At 36.8% G+C, this 23,197-nt stretch overlaps 1 long non-coding RNA gene across 1 annotated transcript; it reads left to right on the top strand.

The window, feature by feature from the left end:
* The first annotated feature begins 14,522 nt into the window (after window positions 1–14,522).
* LOC307163625 lies at window positions 14,523–18,884 on the top strand. Its single transcript, XR_013822112.1, has 3 exons — window positions 14,523–16,666; window positions 17,319–17,424; window positions 18,052–18,884. It is a non-coding gene; the product is annotated as an uncharacterized lncRNA (long non-coding RNA).
* The last annotated feature ends 4,313 nt before the right edge of the window (window positions 18,885–23,197 follow it).

Here is a 23,197-nt window from a genome sequence, read left to right as displayed (position 1 = left end):
TGGTCTGAATGTGATTTTTTTTTGCTAAATCAGCCTCTGAATTTTTAGCCACTCCTCTTAAACTATTTATTTTATTCGTACCAAACTTTTTCAACATGATGAAACTACATTAAATATGCTAAATTGTGAATGGATAATAAATATCTTAAACGGTTTTGCTATGGCGAGGGATTAAATAATGTCCAAAAAGGAAACACTAAAAATCTTCTAAAAATGTAATTATATACCATTTATTTCTATATAAAAGAATACAAATATCACAACTAAACCCATTTTATTCTGTTTTTGCAATTCAAGAAGAATGAAAAAGTTAAAACAGGCTATTTAGTGCTATTTGGTTCAACAAAAAAGCAAACATATAGGGCTATACTGCCCTCTTGTGTCCAAAAGGACATCAAAATAGTATATAAAACTTTTAACCAGGTAGGCCAATATTGTATTTAAATATACATTTATTAGGTAGCCTATGTGTCTGAGGATATTTTCCCACCGGTTAATCGACGTGTGACACGAGTGGGTGCTTTTAAATCGCTAATATAATAGTGAAAGAAAAATAATGATAATGTTGCACACACAAATCACACACATGTGGGAAAGAATGAACAACACTAAACCGCCATTAGGTGTCGCCAGGCATCCATCTTAATAAGCGAGTCATTGATTCATTCGTTCAAACGATTCGTTCGAATGAGTCGATCATGATTAAGACAGATGTTTATGGATTGATCATTCAATCTTTGAGTCAACCGATTCGTTAAAAATGCTGAATCGTTCAGTTATGAGAAAACACGTGATAAGTGATGGTTCTGCCGTGATCTTTGTTTAACTATTTTCGCTGCTGAAACAGAACAAAAACAGTCAACATTGCATCTAAAATGTAAGTGACTTAATTGTAACTGTTTATTTGTATGAAATCTAGGGGTGGGAGAAAAAAATTATTCTTAGATGCATCGCGATGCGGACGTGGACGATTCTGAATCGATTCACAAATGTCAAAAAATCGATTCTCTAAAAAAATATTTTTCTAATAACGTAATATTGACGGAAGGCAAAAGGCGGAACTCTAAGCGGACGTGCGTGCAGTCTGTGGCGCGCACATAACAGAGAAGTTTCTTCTGCTCACCAAGGCTGCATATATTTGATTAAAAATACAAACAAAAACAGTAATATTGTAAAATATTATTCCAATTTAAAACAGCTGCTTTCTATTTTAATATATTTTAAACTTTTATTTATTCCTGTGATCAAAGCTGAGTTTTCAGCATCATTACTCCAGTCGTCACTGTCACATGATCCTTCAGAAATTATTCTAATATGATGATTGATACTCAAGAAACATTCATTATTATTTTAAATGTCGAAAACAGTTGTGTACAGTCTTTGATGAATAGAAAGTTCAAAAGAACAGCATTTATCTGAAATCTAAAGCTTTTGTAACGTTAAACACTACCGCTCAAAAGTTTTGGGTTAGTAATAATTAAAATTTTATTTTTGGGGTAAATAAATAAAATAAATCAGTACTTTTATTTATGAAGGATGAGTTAAACTGATCAACAGTTACAGTAAAGACATTTATAATGTTAAAAATATATATATTTGAAATATATGCTGTTCTTTTGAACTAACATTCATCAAAGCATTTTGAAAAAAAAAATCTGTACACAACTGTTTTCAACATTGAAAATAATAATGAATATTTATTGAGCATCAATCATCATATTAGTATGATTTCTGAAGGATCATGTGACACTGAAGACTGGAGTAATGATGCTGAAAACTCAACTTTGATCACAGAAATGAATTACTATGTAAAATATTTAAAAATTGAAAACAGCTGTTTTAAATTGGAATAATATTTCACAATATTACTGTTTTTGTTTGTATTTTTAATCAATAAATGCAGCCTTGGTGAGCAGAAGAGACTTCTCCTAAAAACATTAAAAATCTTACTGACCCCAAACTTTTGAACAATAATTTATATATATATATATATATATATATATACATATATATGTATGTGTGTGTGTGTATGTATGTGTATATATATATATATATATATATATATATATATATATATATATATATATATATATATATATATAAATATAGCTGCGAGCAGCGATGGAGGGCCCAAGCCGGCGGTACCGCCACCCCGGTGCCTTTAGGTAACTAAAGGCACCGGGGTTGCGGTGCCACCGGCTTGGGCCCGTAATCGCTGCTCGCAGCTATATTTATTATTATTATTATTATTTTGTCAACCTTTCGGGCACTTTTGGGGCCCTTAACATGCTCAAAAACTCTTGAAATTTTGCACACACGTCAGAACCTGCGGCCATCAGGGCCGGACTGAAGCTGGTACCCGGGCGTGGCACGGGGGCTCGACAGCGCCCCCTGGAATGGTGTCTGAAAACTTGGTCCATAAATCAAACACACTTGCATGTAATAATATGAAACTCAGTACACATATAGATCTCATCGGGCCGAACAACTTTCGTGCTCTAAGTTTTACACCAGCCCAACAGGAAGTCGGTTATTATACGTTGTTTGGAAAACGCATACAATGGAATGTGAAATACTCCTCCTAGGGAATTCATCCGATCGCCACCAAACTCGGTGTGAATGAAGTCAAGACATTGAGGATGCTAAATTGCGAACGGATTTTTTATATCTCGAACGGTTTGGCCGTGGCGAGGAAACGAATTTATGGCGAATAATGGGACACAGGAAGTGTGTTATAACTTTTGCATACATTAACTGATCTTGATGAAACTTCAGCAATGTGTTCGTGGTAAAAGGCCGATCAGATGGATGTAATTATTGTGAGTCAAAGTTATAGCGCCACCAACTGGCAGCAGGAAGTTTGTCACTTTCAAAATGCTTTGAAATCACCCTCTTAGTTTTACCCGATTTGCTTCAAACTTTATGTGTATAATGTAGACACATGGCAGATGTAGACCTGTGAAAGGATTATTGATATCTTAGATACTGTTGCCGTGGCAACGCATCAAACTTTAATATTCTTTTCGGATGCGTTTGAGACACTTAGCATGCTTGAAATTGGATGAAACTCGACAGACACATAACACTTATTAGCCAGTAGACATGTGAAAAGTTTCAGAAACGGGCGTGGCAGGGGGGCTCAACAGCGCCCCCTTGAACGGGGTCTGAAAACTTGGTCCATATATCAAACACGCTTGCATGAATTAATATGAAACTCGGTACACATATAGATGTCATCGGGCCGAACAACTTTCCCTCTGTCAAGTTTCACGCCAGCCCAACAGGAAGTCGGCTATTATGGGTTGTTTGGAAAACGCTTGCTGTGGAATGTGATGTACTCCTCCTAGAGAATTCATTCAATCACCTTCAAACTCAGTCAGCATGTAGTCAAGACTTTGAGGATGCTAAATTGCGGACGGATTTTTGATATCTCGAACGGTTTGGCCGTGGCGAGGAATCGAATTTATGGCGAGAAAAGAGAAACACGAAGTGGAATAACTTCTGCATACATTAACTGATCTTGATGAAACTTCAGCAGTGTGTTCGTGGTAAGAGGCCGATCAGATGGATGTAGCTATTGTGAGTCAAAGTTATAGCGCCACCAACTGGCAGCAGGAAGTGTGTCACTTTCAACATGCTTTTGACAAAAGTGGGGGGGTTAGTTTTAACTACAGTAAAAAAAAAATTGTTTGTATATTGTTCTCATCAAGCCGGACAACTTTCTAATTTACATTCATTAGCTCCAGCCATCAGGAAGTCAGATATTTTGGTCTGAATGTGGATTTTTTTTGCTAAATCAGCCTCTGAATTTTTAGCCACTCCTCTTAAACTATTTATTTTATTCCCACCAAACTTTTTCAACATGATGAAAATACATTACATATGCTAAATTGTGAATGGATAATAAATATCTTAAACGGTTTTGCTATGGCGAGGGATTAAAGTAATGTCCAAAAAGGAAACACTAAAAATCTTCTAAAAATGTAATTATATACCATTTATTTCTATATAAAAGTAAACAAATATCACAACTAAACCCATTTTATTCTGTTTTTGCAATTCAAGAAGAATGAAAAAGTTAAAAACAGGCTATTTAGTGCTATTTGGTTAAACAAAAAAGCAAACATAGGGCTATACTGCCCTCTTGTGTCCAAAAGGACATCAAAATAATATATAAAACTTTTTACCAGCTAGGCCAATAATGTATTTAAATATACATTTATTAGGTATGTGTCTGAGGATATTTTCCCACCGATTAATCGACGTGTGACACCGCTGGGGGCTTTTGAATTGCCAACTTAAAAACGAAAGTAAAATATGTTAGTCCGCACTGACATTGATAGTGGTTGAGCGAGCGTTTCAAATGAATTCCTATAGAAGTAGGAATTAACTGAAAAACGTTCACTCTGTTCTGCTCGTTCCTCACCGTGGATGTGCACCGTTTTAAATAGCTAATATGAGCATTTTAGTTTAATTTTAAAATTAGCACCTTTTGGGGGGAGGATTGCTTGAAATTATTTTACAAAAGCACAATGTTGTGTTTTATTGCAACTGTACACAAATATAAGTTAACACTTTGCAGTTTGAATGTCGTCCTGTATAATGACGGAGTATGTTTTTTTTTTTCAATCGCACCCACGCCACACACACACACACACGGTTTACTATCTTTGTTGGGACTCTCCATAGACTTAATGGTTTTATACTGTACAAACTGTATATTCTATCTCCTCACACTAACCCTAGCCCTAAACCTACCTATCCCAGAAAACTTTCTGCATTTTTACATTTCCAAAAAAACTCATTCTGTATGATTTATAAGCTTGTTTACCCATGGGGACCTCTATTTAGGTCCCCACTGTGACACGAGTCCCCATGAGTCGGTGTGCATTCAGGTTGAAGTCCCCACCGGGATAGAAAAACATGAACACACACACACACACACACACACACACACACACACACACACACACATTACAGCATTGTAATCTTGACATCGCAGCCTGTTCATTATAGCCTTCATAAAATATAATAATAAAATAGTCAACCTAACATATAAAAATTACACTGCTCTAAATAGTCAGTAGTACAATTCATACATTCACAGTAAGCACCGCTCCACTGTGATGTTTCCAAGCACATTTTTGCGCTTGTGAAGAGGATGATTTTTTCCATCGATATTGGAACATGAGTGAAGAACAAAGCCTATAATAAAGAATAGTTTAGCATCCAAATACATCGCAAATGTTGAAACAAGAGGGTTACGTGAGCCCAACACTGCTTTCTTTCATTTTTATTTTTACATTAAATTTAAAGGATTTGTTGTGGAATATTTTGAGTGTATCATAAAATCAGAATAAGGTAAGTCAAGTAATATTTTTGGTCTTTTATATATATATATATAAATATAGCTGCGAGCAGTGATGAAGGGCCAAAGCCGGCGGTACCGCCACCCCGGTGCCTTTAGGTAACTAAAGGCACCGGGGTTGCGGTGCCACCGGCTTGGGCCCGTAATCGCTGCTCGCAGCTATATTTCTATTCTTGTGTTCAATGTTCAATGTGTTTATATATCACGTCATCACATTTTTTGAACGGATTTTTAGAACAGATAAGTGAACTTAAAAATGCAATTTTCAGCTGAGTGTATTATCTTATTACCCCATAGATTCCCATTCATTCTGAATTCATCCCCACATGGACAGAGACGTGTACTGCAGCCAGTCCAGAAATCGGAAGTAACCAGAGAGTGCCAATTCTCTTCCTATTCGCTAGTTGCATAACAACGAATATAGAATTTCGGGGTTATTTGCGGTGAGCTGGACCACTTCCGGTCACTTCTTCCGTCAATAGCGCTCACTTACTTAACCAACCGTCCAGCGTAGTGTAAAAACAAAACATGAGTCTTTTTGGTATTAAAGCCGGTAAACGTTTGAAACTACAGCACCAAGTAAAGAAGACTTTTCTTCACTGCTGTGTACCGCTGTGTAACAATTCATCGCAGTATAATTCCATCCTGAGTTTCCATCGTTTCCCTGTGGATGAGGAGGTGAACTCTGTGTGGAAAGCAAAGATTCGGCGGGAGAACTTCTCCCCGACTGACGGTATTCGAGTTTGTAGTGTTCATTTTCTACCTGGGGATTTTGAGGGACCGAGACGTTTAAAGAAGGGTTCACTCCCATGTCTGTTCGCCTGGAACAGTTTTTCTCTTCCAGCACCCAGGCTCAATGTCTGGCAACGTCGCCCGAGACCTCCGACCCCAGAGTTACTGCCGGCGGACATGTCTGAAGAAGAGGACAGCGTTCAGCCTATGGAAGTCACCGTTGCCGACCATGATTACTGTGTCACTCCCAACACCTCCGTGGTCATTTATGAGCTGATGAGGGAAAACTGAAAACTCAGAGGGAGGGTTGAGGAGCTTGAACACCAGCTAGAGTCTATGCAGCTGCGGTCTACTTTTGGAATCCTACGCATCGCCAAATCCGACGAGAATATTTGCTTTTATACAAGGTATGTTTATTATACTGATTGCCCCCTGTGTGCGTGTGTGTGTGTGTGTGTGTGTCCACAGATCTGTTAATGTTAATTTCTGTTTATTATTATCATTGTTTATTATAACCCAAGTGTGTTAAGGTCTTGTTGTTATTCAATTTTACTTCAGATTTGCATCTTACAAATCTTTCCTGGCCTTTTGGAAACAAGTGGAGCCAGCTGCAAACACAAAATTTGTCAGATTCTCCTCAGCAAATGATTTCCTCTGCCAATGCTGCCTTAGGTATAACCCCACAACGAGCTACAAAACTGCTACTCATCGATGAATTGCTGCTATTTCTGATGCATCTTTCTGTGGGTCTGCCTCTGAGGGATCTGGCCAATTGCTTTTCGATTCCCCGGACCACCGTCAGCAGGATAATAACATCATGGCTCACTTTTTGTATCATCTGCTGGGTTCCAAGGCCAGTAGATGTTGTTCTTCACTTTACAGTACTCTTGAATAGCCCGTGGCTCCAATGTCAGACCTCTTTTCATGACCGATGTTTGGGTCACACCCCTGAGCATTCTTTCAGCGAGATGTTCTGCTGATGTCTGACCACGAACATGACAAACCTCCCTAAAGTGAGATGATGTTACTCTCATCTTTCTGACCCAATGCCACACCACAGACATACTCTGGTCCCTTGTTGACACTTCTATTCCCCTTGCCATTTCCAAGTTGGTCTGTAGAGATTGCAGATGCAGTTGCTGGTGTAGACTGCAGACAAACTGGCAACAAGTGGTCTTCAATCTGTAGCCATCCAAGAGCAGAGGTGGGGGTGGAGGAGCTCCAGTGTGGAGTGATATGATGTGGCTGACTGGCACTGGCTGCTGATAAGAGATCAGGCTGCCCTCCTGAATTTTGCCCAAAGCTGACTCGACCACTTTCAATACATCAGGATCAGGCATATCCCCCCGCATCGCCTTGTAGAAAGTGCTCCTATGTAGAATTTTATATCACAATTTAAATTAGTATACATATCTGTGTGACAGATAACCACATTTTCATGATAATTTTTTTAATTACAAGACATAACCTACCTGACACCACTGGCTACTGTCCTTTGTTTGGGCTTGGCAGACAACACAAACATATCTCTGACCCGGCCTGCTTTTACACCCTATCAATCAATGATAAAAGTAAAAAGAAATGGCATCTCAGAGGTGGTTCAATGTAACGTGTGGGAAAATGTTGTATTTTATGCACAGACAAACTATACCTGGCACATGTGGCTACTGATAATAACAATGCTCTGAAAAATACCATAGTCCTTGGCTTGTGCCAGCGTTGCTCTGTCTCGGTGCAGCTAAGGACTGGGGGTACAGCAAGGAGGCGGAGCTGAGAGTAGGTCGCAGTCTGAAAAAGGAGAGCCACGGTATGGTTGCAAAGTGCTTTGCCAGCAGCACACGAGCACACCGTCTCAAACAGCTGCACTGGGGACGAGTCTTCGAGGACAATCTAGGAAGAAAACAGAAGAAAAAGTTACTACACACACATAACAAACATTAATCCTAGCCAGTGCAGTAAAATGTGATGTGAACTATATCATATTCTCAAGATGTGAGGTCTCTCCTTTTTCCTCAGGGACCTGTTGCACATAGCTCGCACACTGACTCTCCCTGTGCCTGACACTTTGTTTGATACTGAGTTAGGGATAACATCACATTGATTATCATTTAAGTAACGCATCAAGATCTTTTAGGAATAATTACATTGTACAATCACTGAAAAGTGATATGGAAAGATTTGCTCCAACATGGTGTTAAAGTATAGCCACTTACAGCTATGCACGTGACAGGCAAAATGGCTTTTTAATGCAGATTTTTTTTTTTTTTTTTTTTTTTAACAGAATAGCCCCGTTTACATGACACCTTTTTATTTTAAAACCAATTATGATGGGGTCCGATCAAACATCCATTTCTTAACCAGATTGATAGACGTAGTATGTGTATGTACACATCTATTTGATACGCTATTCCAATCAAGCAGGAAATTAGTTACGTTAAGATCTTGTGAACGGATTGACCTTCAATCAGACTAAAAAGAAGAGGTGTACATGTAAAATAAAGTCACTGGGTAAAACTATCTAACTTACTATAATAATGAGAGATATGGCCTGTAACGTTAATTCCCATAGGTGATTTAGTTAGCTGAGGTAACTTAACATCAAGCTACTGCTAGTCCGCCCTAGTTCTAGTCAGCGGTAATGTTAGTTTGCTAACTCTGCTGTCACCGTGAATATATGACGCAGTAAAAAAAAACTTACCTTCATAGTTGTCGATGAATTGTGAAATATACATTTTGAACCCCTTCTCTCTTTTACTCGTGGGAGCAGATGAAAAGGAGTTAGTAATCCGGTGCAGATCATTGATGGTAAACTTAGGTAGATTCTGCAGAATTCTCGTGTAAAACAGCACCATCTTCAGGAATGAGGCGAGCGGAAGTGGGGCGGCTTACCAGAAACAAACGGACGTCGGCAACATTCTATATATGCAACTAGCGAATTAGACATTCTCTGGCGGTACTGCATGATGTAAGCAGGTTCCAGCTCACCACGCCCTTGGTACGAGCTGACCACATACAGAGGCAGAAATTCTGTCGTATTCTGCCGCAGAATTAGCCTGGCTAACGTCAGACCTCTTTCTCATTGAGACGTGGCCTGTACCATGAAGGTAGCTGAACAAACTCGGGGATACAGGATTAGTTTTGAGTTGACAAAACCAAACCGATGCAATCAGGCTTTATTGGTACCATGATGCAGCTCATCAACTTTCTCTGTCAACTCAGGCTTTGATCCTCAAGCTATGATTACTCCACGCGCGCGTGCACATAAAAGAGTGACGTCGACACTGAACAACCAATCGCGGGTAGAGCGAGAGCGATATATTTTTCCGCGGAGGAGCAAGAGATAATCATTCAGAATTACGATGAATTTAAATATGTATTTCAAGCTCGAAACAATATGGTCTCTGCTGCCAAAGCAAGAGAAGACTGTTGGAGAAAGATTGCTGATTGTTAATGTGTAAGTTAAACAAATACGTTCTATAATATTATTGTCTATAAGTTGTAAATATGGCTGACTGTATGTTCTGCAGTAGAGGGAAATACAGTGTCCCTGTTGAAGCCAGCACACATCTCCCACACAGAGGTCAGTATGCAGCAGACAGAACACCACACATAACCTGCTTTACAACAGTTAGCCTATGCTTTACATTGGCCTATTTTTATTTATTAGGGTGGAGGAAATGATGAAGATACTCTGTCTGTGTGTTCTCAGACAGTTGCTGATGTGAATGCTCTGGGCTTTTTATTATGGCAAACATTTGAATGTGTGGCATAAAAAAGGGACTGGCCCTTAAACATCTCTTTTATTGTAGGATTTTTCACAACCTGCCCCAGAAACTGAGGCCTCTACCTCAATGGGCTTCAGAAGAAATGTGAACAAGGTAAGGATTTAAAACCCTTGACATAAATTACAGTCAGTCCTGTGTTTGTAGGAAGTCAAGGAACTTTTTGTGATTTGATGAGCCTCCAGAAAACTTGTAATGATCATGTTTGTGGTGGAATTATGTTTCAGGTGGAAACAGACTCAGTCAGGGCCCTGTACAAAAGGAGTCTTGAACTAGACTACACACTAAAGGAGTCTCGAACTAGACTGCACACTAAAGGAGACTTGAACTAGACTGCACACTAAAGGAGACTTGAACTAGACTGCACACTAAAGGAGACTTGAACTAGACTGCACACTAAAGGAGACTTGAACTAGACTGTTCACTAAAGGAGCTGGGGTCTCATTTATAAAGCGTGCGTACGCACAAAACGGGGCTGGAAACGTACGTACGCCAGTTCCCACGCAAAGGTTGTGATCTATAAAAAACAAACTTGACGGGAGAATGTGCGCACCTTTAAGCAAACTTTGAGCCGTGCGTACGCACATTCTGGAGACAAAGGGAATTGGCGACACCGATGGTGAGCTGGAGTTAAGTGTCTTTTTGGTCACTTTTAGACAGAAAATCTAAAGAAAATTAAACATATACAGAAAGATAATACAAATATATAATACAAATATAATTTCACTCACCAAGCCTGTCACTTGAAGCAAATATCCATCCCTTCTTAAATGTCCGCGCCAGCGAGCGCGTTGGGCCGTTTAGTGAAACTGACGCAAATAACAGTTTAAATAAATAAAATAATGATTTAAACTATGTTTTACTTCTGATATAAACATTTAGATTAAATATGCCATTCAAATTAATGGAGTTAAGCACTTAAACATGAAATCATTACTGAGAAGTTACAACATTTTTATTCAAGTTCAGTCAATAGAAATATTTGTTGTGGATGCGATATTTTTGAACATTTTTCCTCTGGCATGCTGTGTTTTGTTTTAACCACAGAGATAATTGCTTATCATGATAATACCAGATTGTCTGAGAAAATAGTTTCTTGCAAATAATGCCCAAGGCCTATCTGTTTCCATTAAAAATATAAATCAATTAAAAATACAATTCGGCCAGTGGAAAAGATTGAGAAAAACTTTCTCTGAAATGTATTTTACACTATTTGATTTATGTATTCAAAAACAAGGCAAGGATAGGCAACTACTTGATTTTTATTAATGGAATGTGTCTTGTACCGTTAAACGTTATCACGTGGATGAATAATCATATGCAAATGATGATCTGCATAGTAAAACTAGGCGTTGTAAGCTCCATATATGGTTAATTCGGGGAGGAGACACATGTGCGCACAATCTTCCGCTGACTGGGATTTATAAAGTGAATTCTGCGCAGGTTCTGGCGTACGAACGGTTTTATAAATCTGAATATTTTTTTGCGTACGCCATTTTTGGCTTTCGGGCGCACGTACACTTTTAGTAAGGTTCCTACGCACAGTTTTATAAATGAGACCCCTGGACTGTGAGCTGTTGAGGCTCCAAAAAAAAAAAGATCAAACAGCTGGATAAAACTGATCTCAGTATGTGAACATATTTAACCAAGTAACACTTTAGTATGAATATGTATTAATGCAACTTTCTCTTGCTCTCTTTCTCCCTCCCATCCCACAAAACCAATAAAACAGTCTGAGACCTATCTGCAGGTTCAATGTGCTTTTATTAAGTGTAACATTGTGTGACTGTGTGTGTTTGTGTGGATGGAATCACACAGAGAGCAGGTGGATGGTTACTCAAGATCTCTTTACTGATCCTGGGACAAACAGACTGGGACAAACAGGACCAAAAGCTGGTTAAAGGACAGTGCATCACGCATCAATGTTGCTCATAGATCAGCAGCGAGAGATGTGAAACTCTGCTGAATATACATTTTTACAAAGTGATCGTATAGTGGAATTAAACTCAAAATAAAACATACATTAAAGAAATATATACATCACTTTCTCTGTTGTCATTTCTCATCAATTCACATAAATGCAGAGAACTAAATTTAAGCAACCATCATTTTTGTATATTTTTGTATAAAATGGAATACAGAAAGAAAAGAACGGCCACCTAAAATGGCGCAGTTACACAGTTCAGCACGTGCGAGCACGTGAGAGCACATAGCACATAGAAATCAGAGATTCGGAGTTCACAAGCAGGTTAACACACACACACACACTCTCATCACATTTCATCATCGCAAATAACACATTTGACTCGACTGACAGAACTAGACTGACAGGCACATGAAGTAAACTTGTGTGTAGTTTAAAAGTCCAACCTTACACTTGAAAACAATCTAAACTCAGTTTTTATGACGCAGCGCTTATTGATGCGACTTACCAGCAGCGAGAGATGTGAAACTCTGCTGGTGGTGACGTAGCTCCGCCCTTAATATCACGCAAGCAAATGCAAGGGACGCAACTATGGAGGTAGATTTGTGTCTTTATTATTCAATCAAAAAAAAGGTTGCTTCAATCAAAAAATATATTTTCAATCAAAAAAACCCGTTTCAATCAAAGAAAAAAAGTGTTTGAATGCAAAAATATATTTGAGACTCAAAAAAATGCATTTGAACACTATTTTTTTTTGCTTGAAAATGTTTTTTTTGATAGAAGTGAAGGTTTTTTTGTTTGAAGCAACTTTTTTGATTGAAGTATTGTTGTTTTGTGTTTGGGCCATATTATGGGTAGGACATTTGTGTCTTTATAATTCAATCAAAAAAGAAGTTGCTTCAAACAAACAAAACATATTTTCAATAAAAAAATCACTTCAATCAAAAAATAAACCTTTTCAATCATAGAAAAAATGTTTTTGAATGCAAAAAAATATTTGAGATTCAAAAAATTGCACTTGAACACTTTTTTTTTGATTGAAAATGTTTTCTTTGATTGAAGTAATCTTTTTTGTGTTTGGACCATGTTATGGGTAGGACATTTGTGTCTTAATTATTCAATCCCAAAAAAGTTGCTTCAATCAAAAAAAAAACATTTTCAATCAAAAAAAAATAATTTCAATCAAAGAAAAAACTGTTTAAATGCAAAAAAAAAAAAAATCATTTGAAGTGTTTTTTTTTTATTGAACTTTCTTTTTTTTTGAATGAAGTGAAAAAAGTTTTGAAGTCGTTTTTTTTTTAAATCATTTTGACACAAACGTACCGCAGTGGGGGCGGGTGCTTCCCCATTGGTCAGACATGCTTGAGTGACAAGTGTCTACACCAACGACGTCTTTCTGACAAGCAAGTCATGGTCGCCACTCGCCAGCGAGCCAGGAAGCAGTGGTGGAGTTGTTGGTAAGTAGATAAAACCGTATTAAAATGATTGGTGTCACGTTATTAGCCTACTCTGTTTGATATTTCGATTAAACATACAGCTTGCTAACTTAGCTCACGTTGACTAATTTGTGTGATGGTGTTAGATATCTGACGCCTCATATTGTCAGGCAGGCTAGCAGGGTGCGCTAACGGCTAATTGAATTGTTTATTTCACTTAAGTAACGTTACAGAGGCTTGCTATGTGCTTGTGCTATATTGTGTTATAATACGTAACGTCATTAGTGGTCAAACAACAGTCCACAGGCCAACTGTTGCCCACAGCGCTGCCTGTTTAGCAGCAACAGGTCATGCAGAGCCTGAGTCTATCTTCTCACACAGCCCACAGGATTACAGCTATTTGACCGTCCCGCTCTCTCTCTCGCTCACGGGTAGTGGTCTCCCCACCATCACAGTCAAATGCTCGCAGACACAGAGGCAGATGCTGTTATTTTGAGAGCGGGGCTTACATATGCCGTCCCGTACGGAAAATAATGTTGCATACCACCGGTAACATGAATATATATTCCGTTGCTCGGTGCGCAAACTAGCTGTGTCAGGCATTATTTATAAGTAGCCTAATGTCCTGCACAACTCCACATGGAAAACTGGCAGTTCAATGAAGTGATGCTTATTGTCTGACATAGTGTACAAGTAGTTACTAGCTTAAAGTATTGTGCCAATAATGATCCTTATTTAAGTTAGCAAGCTGTATGTTTAATCGAAATATCAAACAGAGTAGGCTAATAACGTGACACCAATCATTTTAATACGGTTTTATCTACTTACCAACAACTCCACCACTGCTTCCTGGCTCGCTGGCGAGTGGCGACCATGACTTGCTTGTCAGAAAGACGTCGTTGGTGTAGACACTTGTCACTCAAGCATGTCTGACCAATGGAGAAGCACCCGCCCCCACTGCGGTACGTTTGTGTCAAAATGATTTAAAAAAAAAACGACTTCAAAACTTTTTTCACTTCATTCAAAAAAAAAGAAAGTTCAATAAAAAAAAAACACTTCAAATGATTTTTTTTTTTTTTGCATTTAAACAGTTTTTTCTTTGATTGAAATTATTTTTTTTTGATTGAAAATGTTTTTTTTTTGATTGAAGCAACTTTTTTGGGATTGAATAATTAAGACACAAATGTCCTACCCATAACATGGTCCAAACACAAAAAAGATTACTTCAATCAAAGAAAACATTTTCAATCAAAAAAAAAGTGTTCAAGTGCAATTTTTTGAATCTCAAATATTTTTTTGCATTCAAAAACATTTTTTCTATGATTGAAAAGGTTTATTTTTTGATTGAAGTGATTTTTTTATTGAAAATATGTTTTGTTTGTTTGAAGCAACTTCTTTTTTGATTGAATTATAAAGACACAAATGTCCTACCCATAATATGGCCCAAACACAAAACAACAATACTTCAATCAAAAAAGTTGCTTCAAACAAAAAAACCTTCACTTCTATCAAAAAAAACATTTTCAAGCAAAAAAAAATAGTGTTCAAATGCATTTTTTTGAGTCTCAAATATATTTTTGCATTCAAACACTTTTTTTCTTTGATTGAAACGGGTTTTTTTGATTGAAAATATATTTTTTGATTGAAGCAACCTTTTTTTTGATTGAATAATAAAGACACAAATCTACCTCCATACGCAACAGCCAATGTCGAGTTTTCCCAATTAATGCATGAATTTAACAGCGTTATTTAAACTCCGTTACAATTGTATGGTGATTGCATCTACATCTGCACCAGCTGGGTGGTCAAGTGTGATCGGGTCAGTTTCATCGGGGAGAAGCTGGTTTTGTGGTGTTTCTCGCTCCTTTCTACTGGAGGCTATATTGTGCAGAATGGCACACGCAGCCACTATCTGTGATGCCCGCTCTGGTGACTCTTAAGGGCCGAACACAGTTGAAATGTGCCTTTAGGATGCCAAAGGTCATCTCTATCTTCACTCTGGTTTTACTGAGGGCCACATTGAAGCGTTGCTGTGGCCCTGTCTGAGGGTCATGATAGGGGGTTATTGTGTAGGTTTTTCTATCTCAGTTCAAATTAACAGTGTTTTGTACTGTACCAAATTTAACTTGCTTTCCTCAAAGCGCTGACACAACACAGACTCACAGAAAATTTGTGAGACAAGCACTGGAGCCAGGCCATTTGGCATCCAAACTTAATGTGATCATACATTCATGACCACAAGTCGTCTGCAGATGAAATGTTTAGTAGATCATTGTTATATCTGTTAATGTTACTATTAATTACTATTGTTACTATTTATTTAAAGATTCATCTCACAGAAAATAATCATCTCACATATTCACATCATCTCTACCTGAACATTCAACCCTGTATCACATGAAATACGTTCTGAGGAAACTATTTTGCAAATCGCAATTACGTTACATGCCAACATATAAGCAGTGCTATTACGTTGGTCCTTAACCTAATATAATCAGTGCTATTACGTTGGTCCTTAACCTAATATAGCCAATCTATTGCAGTGCTATTACGTTTGTCCTGAACATAATACATCCAAAGCAGGTTTCTTTTCACACGTAGCAGCTATGCTGTTCATTTTGTTTAAATTATTTACTCCCTTTTTCTCATTGGGCTACAAAATATTATCTATGCCAGGGCGAGTCAAATGGCGGCACCCAGATAATTTTTATCTGGCCCTCCAACTGGTTTTTGATGTTTAAAACCCCTCGCAATCTGATATCAAAGTCCCCGCAAAGGTTTAGCGCGTTCAGCGGTGAGTTTAACAACGCACGTGATCATTCAGCGGTGAGTTTAACAACGCAGCGGTGAATTTAACAACACTCAACTGCAGGTAAAACGGCATTCAGAGGTGAGTTTGCCCAAAGCAACCCTCAACTGCAGGCAAAACGACATTAAAAGGTGAGTTTAACAACGCTCGAAGATGCTTGCAAGTAATTGCAGTTTTAGCGTTTTCTTGTCATAGGTAGGACACTGCTTTAAGAAGCTGGATAACGTATTTTTATCGGAGGTTTGATTAAAAACTGTTGAGTCAGGACAATAAGTTGTGTTTAGAAACTTTAGATTTATGACGATAAATGATAGAAGAAATTATAAAAATATAGCTTTCTGCACATTTGGTGCAGAAAGCTATATTTTTATAATTTCTTCTATCATTTTTCGAGAAGAGAAGCTGTTTAATTAGCATTTATTCACGAGATCATATGTATTTTTATATAGATTTTTTTAATGTTATTATTTCGGTCTTATTGCCAGGGAAGATGGATTGCTTTGCTGTTTATTGATATTTTTAAAATTATATTTTATCAGTAGGAAATCGCGCTGAAGAAGTCTCGTTCCGAACACATCGCGATATTTGGCATCAGTTCACGTGTGTCAGATGTTGGTAAGTAAATACCTAAATACGCTGTCCTAATAATGTGTGATATAATGTATTTTCTGTTTGTCGATATTAATCTGCCATTATATATGCAGACTTTGCGTTTCATTGCTTTCTAATTCAAAACAGGGTGATTAACACTGCCTGTCACGTGACGTGCTATAGGCCTAGATATTCATATCAGATTAAAAATAGTACAATTAGTTCCAAAGTTGTATTTGTAGTAGAAGCACAGTAAAAACAACACTTACCATGCTTTTACCACAGTAACATTAGTTTTACTGTGATAAGTGTAGTAAAAAGACAGTAATCACAAAACTTGCCATGCTTTTACCACACTATTTGTAGTTTTAATGTGGTACTTATTGTAAATGCACAGTAACCACAACACTTACCATGCTTTTACCACAGTAACCATAGTTTTACTGTGATTGGTTTAGTAATGGACAGTAATCACAAAACTTACCATGCTTTTACCTCAGTATTGATTGATAGTTTTAAAGTGATATTTGTTGTAAATGCATATTAACCACAACACTTGCCATGTTTGTAAGGCTTTATAATGTAACATCCAATATTTGTAAGGTATATCAGTACTTTTTCCATTAAATAATCCTATATATTATACATAATGATATTTTCTTTTCTCTTTTTTCAGCTCAAAAGACCAAAAGGGCCTTTCGGACTCAGTCAGCCCATTATTGTTGGAGGAGAAGTAAACGGAGGAGACGGACAGCTGCAAAGGCAAATATTCGCAATGCTATGTACGTGTTGGTTTTAACCCTAAATCAAACATTTTATCAAGCATTTGTTGTTTCTTAAAACTTTTCTCACAAAACCCATAGCCCAATCAGTACAAACATAGACTGAAAGTCTTGATAATTCACAAGATTTAACAAGTTGTCAAATTCGTACGATACTCGTACATATTTGTACACTCGTACACAATCCTGCAGCTTTTACTCCTAGTGCTGTCATTGGCTACTGCCTCAATTCCTGTACATATTTGTCGCGATATTTGTAAATCAGTTGCGCCCCTTCTTGGAAAGTAGTCGCACTGTAATATAAACAGATAGTTTATATTAATTGCAAATTGGTCCCCGTCTGTTCATGTTCCAGTGATACATGATGTCTCTCCACACCTCATAACCTACCTCTGTTTGCAAGAGTGGAAAAGCTTATCTGACTTGTCACATGACATCAGATACTCGATTATTTTGTCATAATCAGATCAGTTACACTGCTGATAACTGTCCCGTTTGCATGTAAATCATTTTCATGATTATTGCTTGCTATTAAAGACATACTTTTATTCATAGAAATGCCCACATATCAGTGAACTTAATACATAAAAATGCTTTTAACATTTAATTATGCAACACTCTTTACAGAAAACATACCCCACAGTTATGGATAAACTCACAACGTCATCATCAAGTCCTGTGCTGGGCACATTGGGCAACAAGTGTCCTCCAACGTATTCAATCCGTGGCCAAGTTCTCCACATCTTCCCATGGGACACTGACATTCTTCAGGTCTTCGTGAAACATCTGTCTCCATGTCTTCCTTGGTCTTCCCTGTCTCCTGCATCCTCCTGGTGGTGTCCTCTTCATCACTGTGTTTGGGTGTTGTTGTTTGGGCATGCGTAGGATGTGTCCAGCGAGGTGCACCCTTTGCTCTGTCTCAGTTTCTGAAAGTCTTCATGTGGAGTCCCACTCCTCCTCAGGATCTCTTTGATATATGCAGAACCAATATTGAAAATAGTGATTTATCTTTTTCCATATTGTTAAAGCATTTTGTTTTCTCTTTTAGCTTCATAAACTGTACTTGATGTCTGCCTAATGCCTTTTTCAAAAAAGTGTCAGTGCTCATCAGGTGTTTTGCTAAAGGACATATTCATTGCATAGTTACAATAAAAGTGACCAATAATCACAAGGATATAGAATGAAAGTTGAGAATGTAAAATGTTGTGCTTATGTTTTTGCCTATTTGTTCTTTAAAGCGAAGAAACAAATGTATGTTCACATATCAAAGTTGAATCTCATCTCTTGGTTTGTAAATATATAACTTCATCATAGCAATTTTTTAACGTTAATGGATGTGTCACTATAATCGATTGTATCTGGATATTTAATTAACTGATTTTTTTAATACTGTTGTGCAGTAGTTTTGGCGCTACATTTGTCTTTAAACAGTTTGACATTAAATATTGGAATAAGCTTTCAAAATGGTGTCCATTCATTGTGCTTTTGTTACATTTATTTGAATATAATTGATATACCTTTAATATACTATACATACACTGTAAATGTTAGAAGCACTTTAGAACATGCAATTATCTTTAATTAAAATACTGCAAAACTACCTTGCTGTAGGACATTGCTTAGAAAAAAGTTTCTCTTTCAAATGTTTTTTTGCATCAGTCTAAGCAAATTTGTGTCATTGATCATGTGAACTCGTTTTTGGATGGTAACCACACAAAGGAGTCTTTTGTTTTTAAATATGAGTTTTAAAATTTAATTAGAAGGAATGCATGTTTAACAGCCTAAATATAAAATATTTAAGGTATCTATCCCTGCAGCCGGAACCAGAAGACATCTGTCATCGTTTACCATAAATGGGCATGTAAGTGTGACGCATCTGTTCAGCTGGGTTTGTATTGGCTGTGACTTTATCGCAGAGCTCGCTGTGATTGGACAATCGTTTAACCCATATAAAACGGCGTTTCATGTTACAAAGTATGTTTTGGTGTTATTATTACGTTAGTTATACATTAAGCTAACTATAAAGTGTCTCTATGTTGTGAGAAATTACTCCTTTACCGAGATCCTAACCCTAACCCTAAGCATGTCTGCACATTTCAATGAACTACAGTACAATGCATCCTGCTCCACTGATAGAATGACAGAGATATGTGGGTAATGTAGTTTAAAACGTTTAGTAATAAAACAATAAATGTTAAATAAATAATATATTTAATGGACAACTGGATATCTAAATTTGTTCATTGTGCAAACCTTTATGACATATATAAGGGACAGGCTGAAATTTGATATTTTACTGTGAGCACTTTAAAAATAACCTTTATGCCAGCTTTCCATATATGTCTGAAAACTGTGGCCAACATTATTTATTAAACATAGCATAAGCAGTTGTCCAGCCAATTTTCTCTTTGATACACTAACCGGACTTTGAGTTACAGCCATTTGAAATGTGCATTTGTTTGCTCTTCTGGGGGCCATTGCTGGGGCCCTGGGGGTGGAAGGACAGTATAATCTACACATACTATTAGTATTACACAAGGATAATGCACCATTCAGTAAAACAACAACAAAAAAACAGTGCCAACATGTCCTTTTCACCCCCTCTTGCTGCTTATATTCCTGACATCAGTGATATATAGAGTATACTATATAGCAGGGATGGGCAACTTCGGTCCTGGAGGGCCACTTTCCTACAGAGTTTAGCTCCAACCCTGAAAAAAATCACCTGCCTGTAATTTTCTAGTAATCCTGAGGACCTTGATTAGCTTTAGGTGTGTTTGATTAGGGTTGAAGCTAAACTCTGTAGGACAGTGGCCCTCCAGGACCGAAGTTGCCCATCCCTGCTATATAGAGTATACTAGAATGATCAACATGGATCATCTTCAATTAAGCTTTAAGTATTTATAGCAAGATAGCCCACTGCAGCCTCTTGTTATTCACATAGCTTCCTTTTATTTCACTGCAAACTGGCATACATGCAAGTATGTGCAACTTTTGTTGCATTGTTGTCCCATATATCATTAACCAGATCTAAATTTTTATGTCCCAAGAAAAAGAATCATGGTCATTAATTATATGTAATTATTTATATGTTATTAATTATATGTAGTTATTTTTAAAGAAATAAGAAATTAAAATTTCTCAAATAAAAATTTCTATTTACTGTACCAAACACCACTTTCAAAACACAATAGTCACCATACTTTATTAAACAACACTTTATTGAAGAACAAAGCATAAAGTTGATAAAGTAGCATAAAGACAAATGAGATTCAAGATAAATAAAATGTGTCTTCAAAAATACATTAACATCATATGAATCCATTCACAGCTGCTGAAGCCACAAAACGAGTGCCAGATAATCATATTCAGTCACCTACAGAAAACAGATTTGATATTGTGATGGAAAATAATGATTCATTAGAAGAACACGATAGAGACATACAGGGAAGAGCAAGAAACCAGTTTAGCTGTGATAAACTGGTTTCTTGCTCTTCCCTGTATGTCTCTATCGTGTTCTTCTTCCTCGTCTAAACAGTTTGTTCAGTTGAAGAACAGAAGATGTGATCACTGATGTGGTGTAGCTTTTTCTCAACCAGAAGAAGAAGTCTCAACATCCCATTGTCAGGCGTTCTCCAGTCCTGGTCTGAAAGTAAAACAAAAAACAGAAATCAGGTTGTTTAATGGACAGTCAGGTCAGCTTATGTTCTGCATTATTTAAAGCAGTGATGGTTTACTCTGGCCCTCAGCGTCCACTGTCCTGCAGATTTAGCTCCAACCTCAAACCCTCCTGCCTATTGTCTAGAAATAAACCTGAAGACTTTGGTTAAAATTTTCAGATGTGCTCGATTAGGGTTGGAGGTTAACTCTTAATTGACCTCAAAAAGTAGAATGCAAAGGGCCAGAGTTGCCTGTTCCTTACATAAATTTACAAAGCAGCAGTCAGTACATTATATAATATACACATTGAAGTGTATATATATATATATATATATATATATATATATATATATATATTAGGGCTGTCAAAAGATTAATCGCGATTAATCGCATCCAAAATAAAAGTTTGTGTTTAAATAATATATGTGTGTGTACTGTGTATAATTATTTTGTAGATATAAATACACACACATGCATTTATATATTTAAGAAATATTTGCATACATATACTGTATATATTTATATATAATTTATATTATATATAAATATAATTTTTTTATATATATAAATTACACATTTTTCTTAAATATATACAAGCATGTGTGTGTATTTATATATACAAATTTAATTACACACAGTGCACACACATATATTATTTAAACACAAACTTTTATTTTGGATGCGATTAATCGCGATTAATCTTTTGACAGCCCTAATATATATATATATATATATATATATATATATATATATATATATATATATTGCAGCACAATAATATAAGCTAAGTACTGAACAAAAACAGTTTTACCCATATCAACAGCAACATATTTTAAAAGATTTTTTAGAAAGGCATGGTCTCTTTTGAGCCTTTACCAGTGATGCTTGATTTCTTTCCAGACAACATACTCTTCTGTCAATTGTTTCAAGAGCTTCACTTGGTCAAAAACCAAGTGATAACCTGTACAATGTAAAATTGTCAACATCAAATTATGTACTACATATTACAGCATTGTTTCAATACAATACATACCAATGGACTCGCGCACTTTTCTGTCGTCTTTGGGCACCAGATGTTCCTTCCTCACCCGAAACAAAGGACTTATTCGATTAGCTTGCGTTGATATAAGGACTGGTCTTCCTTCTCGGCTGTAAAACAAGAAAGTCTCGACTTACTCTATGTGCAATTACTGTTGTTCTTGAAACACAAATTAAGACAGTTATAAATAAGTTAATTTACCATATGATTAGGGAGAGAACATTTGATGAGTAAATACTGATATATTAAGAAACTTCACCTGGGAAGGGCTGATCACGGCAAGATTTGCTGCGACTCACTAGTAGCTCTTGTAATGGTTGAGTTTGATATTGGTAGAGCTTTAAAAAAAAGGACTAAGTAATCCTGCAAAACAGAAAGGAAGGTAATTTTAATACATTACTTGCAAATAGTCAGTTTATAACTGTAGGATATGTTTTCTGTGAAGAGTGTTGCATAATTAAATGTTAAAAGCATTTTTATGTATTAAGTTCACTGATATGTGGGCATTTCTATGAATAAAAGTATGTCTTTAATAGCAAGCAATAATCATGAAAATGATTTACATGCAAACGGGACAGTTATCAGCAGTGTAACTGATCTGATTATGACAAAATAATCGAGTATCTGATGTCATGTGACAAGTCAGATAAGCTTTTCCACTCTTGCAAACAGAGGTAGGTTATGAGGTGTGGAGAGACATCATGTATCACTGGAACATGAACAGACGGGGACCAATTTGCAATTAATATAAACTATCTGTTTATATTACAGTGCGACTACTTTCCAAGAAGGGGCGCAACTGATTTACAAATATCGCGACAAATATGTACAGGAATTGAGGCAGTAGCCAATGACAGCACTAGGAGTAAAAGCTGCAGGATTGTGTACGAGTGTACAAATATGTACGAGTATCGTACGAATTTGACAACTTGTTAAATCTTGTGAATTATCAAGACTTTCAGTCTATGTTTGTACTGATTGGGCTATGGGTTTTGTGAGAAAAGTTTTAAGAAACAACAAATGCTTGATAAAATGTTTGATTTAGGGTTAAAACCAACACGTACATAGCATTGC

Source organism: Squalius cephalus (assembly GCF_949319135.1).
Source record: "Squalius cephalus genome assembly, chromosome: 8".
NCBI lineage: Eukaryota > Metazoa > Chordata > Actinopteri > Cypriniformes > Leuciscidae > Squalius > Squalius cephalus.
Note: the sequence above shows the minus strand (reverse complement) of the source record. Positions and strands in the feature narration are given on the sequence as shown.